Raw genomic sequence first — 5,406 nt, 5'->3', positions numbered from 1 at the left:
CAAGTTCGGCCATCTGGGAGGGGCTCAGAGTAGAGCCGCTGCTGCTCCACATCGAAAGGAGCCAGCTGAGGTGGTTCGGGCATCTGACAAGGATGCCTCCTGGGCGCCTCCTGGGTGAGGTGTTCCAGGCATGTCCCACCGGGAGGAGGCCCCGGGGCAGACCGCAGGACACGCTGAGAGATTATATCTCTCGGCTGGCCTGGGAACGCCTTGGTGTTCCCCCGAGACAAGCTGAGGAGGTGGCTGGGGAGAGGGAGGTCTGGGCTTCTCCGCTGGTATAAAGCGGAAGAAGATGGATGGCTTTTAAAACATGAGGTTATTATAAAATGAGGTTGATACATGAGGAATCGTGGCTACAAGATCATTCTGGTACCAAACTTATGCTGACCACCCACATGTTCCACAAGCAGATAGGACAATAAATGTTGAACTTTTTGAGCAGATTTTTGTTTGTTTGTTTTTTCCGTCTCAGTGTCCCTTCCTTCTCCACAAAACCTGATGGAGGTGGAGGTTCCTGTTGTGGGAAACAGGCAGTGTAACTGTGACTATGGAGTGGGATCAATCACTGACAACATGATCTGTGCCGGGTTAAGTGCAGGAGGAAAGGACTCCTGTCAGGTGATTGTTGTTACCTGTGTTTGGCACATTTTCACCTTCTACAGTTTCTTCTCCTCAGCTAACAGTAAATGTTTCTGCTCTCAAAGGGAGATTCAGGAGGTCCAATGGTGAGCAAGCAGAGCGGTCGCTGGATTCAGGCGGGAGTCGTCAGTTTTGGGGAAGGTTGTGCCAGGCCGAATCAAGGTGAAAATGTGCCAAACACAGGTAACAACAATCACCTGACAGGAGTCCTTTCCTCCTGCACTTAACCCGGCACAGATCATGTTGTCAGTGATTGATCCCACTCCATAGTTACAGTTACACTGCCTGTTTCCCACAACAGGAACCTCCACCTCCATCAGGTTTTGTGGAGAAGGAAGGGACACTGAGACGGACAAAAACAAACAAACAAAAATCTGCTCAAAAAGTTCAACATTTATTGTCCTATCTGCTTGTGGAACATGTGGGTGGTCAGCATAAGTTTGGTACCAGAATGATCTTGTAGCCACGATTCCTCATGTATCAACCTCATTTTATAATAACCTCATGTTTTAAAAGCCATCCATCTTCTTCCGCTTTATACCAGCGGAGAAGCCCAGACCTCCCTCTCCCCAGCCACCTCCTCTAGCTTGTCTGGGGGAACACCAAGGCGTTCCCAGGCCAGCCGAGAGATATAATCTCTCAAGCGTGTCGTGCGTCTGCCCTGGGGCCTCCTCCCGGTGGCACATGCCCGGTACACCTCCCCATAAGGAGCCCAGGAGGCATCCTTGTCAGATTCCCGAACCACCTCAGCTGGCTCCTTTCGATGTGGAGTAGCAGCGGCTCTACTCTGAGCCCCTCCCAGATGGCCGAACTTGTCACCCTATCTCTAAGGGAGAGGCCAGCCACCCTTCGGAGGAAGCTCATTTCCAACGCTTGTATCCGCTCTCTCATTCTTTCGGTCGTGACCATAGGTGAGAGTAGGGACGTAGATCGACCGGTAAATTGAGAGTTTTGCTTTTAAGCTCAGCTCGTTCTTCACCACGAGGGACTGATGCAGCGAGACCCCAAGATACTCAAACTCCTCCACTTGAGGCAGGAACTCATCTCTGACCCGGCGTGGGCACTTCACCCTTTTCCGGATAAGAACCATGGCCTCAGATTTGGAGGTGCTGATCCTCAATCCCGCTGCTTCACACTCAGCTGCAAACCATTCCAGCGCGAGCTGGAGGCCGTTACCCATTGAAGCCAACAGAACCACATATCTACGGAAAGCATAGTTGAGATTCTGAGGCCACCGAAGTGAAAGCCCTCCGCCACTTGGCTGCACCTAGAAATTCTATCCATAAAAGTTATGAACAGAATCGGTGACAAAGGGCAGCCCTGGAGAAGCCCATCACCCACTGGGAACGAGTCCAACTTATTGCCGGCTATGCGAACCAAGCTCTTGCAACGGTTGTATAGGGATTGAATGACCCGTAGCAATGGGCCAGACACGGTCGAATGCCTTCTCCAAGTCCACAAAACACATGTAGACTGGTTGGGCAAACACCCATGCACCCTCGAGTATCCTTGAGAGGATAAAGAGCTGGTCCAGTGTTCCGTGACCAGGACGAAAACCGCATTGCTCTTCCTGTATCCAAGGTTCCAGCACCCTGGCATAAACTTTCCCGGGGAGGCTGAGGAGTGTGATCCCCCTGTAGTTGGAACACACCCTCCGGTCCCCCTTGCTAAAAATTGGAACTACCACCCCGGTCTGCCAGTCCAGGGGTAACCGCCTGTGGCGGAGGCGTGGCCCCGGGCGCAGCTGCAGGGGAGGAGTGGAGCGGAAGGCTCAACAGGGCGGCGCTGCAAGGCCGGTAAGAACAGCTGATGTTGTTTATGGACTGATGATGGTCTCCCTCCGCTGTGTTTATAGTGAGACGAGGAGGAGCGGCCAGGGAGAGATCAGCTGGGCTCGTGAGTACAGAGTACAACGAAATTGGAGTGCCACTCCCTTGGTGCAAGATAAATAATAAATATAAATGTAAAATATAAAAAGTACAATAAAATAATCGTAAGTACTCAAACAATAGTAAGTACGATATATACAGGATAGCAGCATTAATATAATGACAGTATGAATAGCAGCATAATATAATGACAGTGACGGTATGGAATAGGTTCAATTGTTTTTGTGCTTATTTACTACGGTGATAGCTCTGGGAAAGAAGCTATCCCTGAATCTGTTTGTCCTGGTTTTATGTGACCTGTACCGTCGGCCTGACGGTAATAGTTCAAACAGTTGGTTGCTGGGGTGAGAGTGGTCCTTGATGATATTGCCAGCTCTGCTGAGGTACCGAGAGTTTGCAGTGACCTCCAGGCTGGGCAGAGAGCAGCCAGTGATCTTCTGGGCTGTGTTGATGACCCTCTGCAGTACTTTCCTGTCTGCTACAGAAGTCTTTGCTGTAAACAGGTTGAGAGAGTGGTGGGAAAAAAACTAATGAAACTTGATCAAAACCCATCATTAAATTTAAGAGCGGTCCATCGTAGTTCCTGACAAATGCACAGGAGATGGTGTTAGTTCGAAATGAACTACTAACCACACTGTTAATGCTTAATACTTCAATTAGTCACAGTCATGATACTGAGAACCTTCACAGCTAAACATATTTTCTTAATATTGTATTGGTGGTAGAGTGTCTTTTTTCAGGTCGATTTCATGTTAAAAAGCACCAAATCACAACAACAGTACACATCAAGCACTTGGCAAAATGGGAAGGAAAACTTAAACAGAAAGAAACTCCAGCAGACACCAGGTCAGTAGCGTGGGAGGTGAAAGGAGTGAATAAGACAGGACAAAGACACACGGTGGAAGAGAGCCAGAGATTAAGAATAACTAATAATTAAATGCAGAGAGGTGTGTAGACACAGAGTGAGTGAAAAATTCACAACCACTGGTGCCGTCGTTGATTGGGTATCAATTAATTGACCCCTCTCCATATGAAAAATGGGGCCAGCCCAGGACTACCAAGGTGTACCTAATGAAGAGGCCAGTGAAGCGAGTGTAAGTCATTCCCTAGTTAAAATGCCAGTTACTCAATTATTGTTCAAAAGGTTGAGTGTGTAGACTACACAAATGGTAAAACAACATTACCCTGAAAGATTTTTGTGAGTTATTGGTTTCAGTGCTATCAAACTCCAACTTCACCTCGAAAGATGCAGCGATGTGTTCCCCTGAGTAAGAGACGCTTTTTGTCTTTTCTCTGAGAATTCCTGTTCTTTCTCATCTTTCATTGATCTTCGTAAAATCAAAATTAGAATTAAATTTAAAATTTTAACATCTGCGGAAGCTCCTGAGGATGTTTTACCAGTCGGTGGTTGCTGGAGTACTTTTCATGCTGTGGTGTGCTGGGGGAGCAGCACAGCAAAGAAGGACTCATCCAGGCTGGAAAAACTGATCAGGAAGGCTGCTCTGTGGTCGGCATGAAGCTGGACACTCTGGTGACAGTGGCAGAGAAAAGGACACTAAAAAACTGCTGGACATTATGGACAATGCTGGGCATCCTCTGCACACGGCCATAAACAACCAGAGGAGTCTGTTCAGTGACAGGTTGCTTCTAAAGCAAGAACAACAGACTTAAAAACTCCTTTGTCCCACACGCCATCAGACTGTTTAACTCCTCTCTGGAGGGGAGGAACCGGGGACAAAGGAGGGGGGAACAATAAGCTGTAGTGCCTTTTCACTGTGCAATAGTTTTTGTTAATATACCAACGGTGCAATAGACTATCAATACTTGAAATGTGCCTTCCCTTGTATTCTTATTCCTATTTATTCTATTTATCCCTTTTGTACTATTTATATTCTCTGTATTTATATATGTGTATATATGGATATTCTGCTCACATTCTGCAACTTCTGTGGTGCTGTGCTACTTTGGAAACTGAATTTCCCGAGAGGAATCCACCCGAGGGATTAATAAAGTCATTATCTTATCTTATCTTATAGCGCCTCTACCTCTGCTTTATATTTTTATTTACGATTGAGTTCATGTTTGTTTTATAATTCATAGATTCATTACATAAGTCATCTTTTCAGGATTAATAAATGTGAAAATATATGTGTTTACATAAAGTAATTTTAAGTCACTGTTTTGGGATTGGAACCTAAAAGTCAGGATGCGGGCTTGGTTACCTTCTCCACTATCAAGTATGTTAAGTGCAAGTATCCGTCATTCAGTCTGACGTCACTAGCCGTGTCTGGACCTAAACTCCGCTGCAGGTCCATATATCAAACGATCACTGTGGCATTACTGAGAGTTGAAAAACTGTCTAAAGTCTTTCATCTTTAATAAAATGATCAGCGTTCTGCTCTACCAGGTGTAACAATTGAGTTTAACATCCAGGCATCCATGAAAACGGAATTTATGACATTTAACGGAGTTAGAAGTTAGCAGGGAGTTAGCTCGCTAGCTTCTATCTAAATACAATATAGCATGTCCTGACTGCGGGGTTTTGGAAACAAATTAAACGTACAGCTCTGCTATCACTTCCAGCATAAATGAAGACAGAAAACTAAACAGCAGTGACGTTTGTAGGGTTACTGAAGTTGGGCTAGCTGGTATATAATGATGTGCTACGTGACCGCTAGCGACACAGCTATGTTAGCATAATATAAACAAGCTAACTTTTTTTCCACTCGATAAAAGTTAACGTGAGTGTTCTCGGTGGTCAGGAACAAATGTAATCGCATGGCAGGATGCTGTAAAAGGACCAAACTTCAGCCAGGAGAACAACTGAGATAATCCATCCACAATACGAGGTTAGTCATTCATATACTGCTGCATGGGC

Source organism: Haplochromis burtoni, unplaced genomic scaffold (genome assembly GCF_018398535.1).
Source record: "Haplochromis burtoni strain Fernald_Lab_line unplaced genomic scaffold, NCSU_Asbu1 Contig_119, whole genome shotgun sequence".
Lineage (NCBI taxonomy): Eukaryota > Metazoa > Chordata > Actinopteri > Cichliformes > Cichlidae > Haplochromis > Haplochromis burtoni.
The sequence above is the reverse complement of the archived record's forward strand: the minus strand, read 5'-3'. Positions refer to the sequence as shown.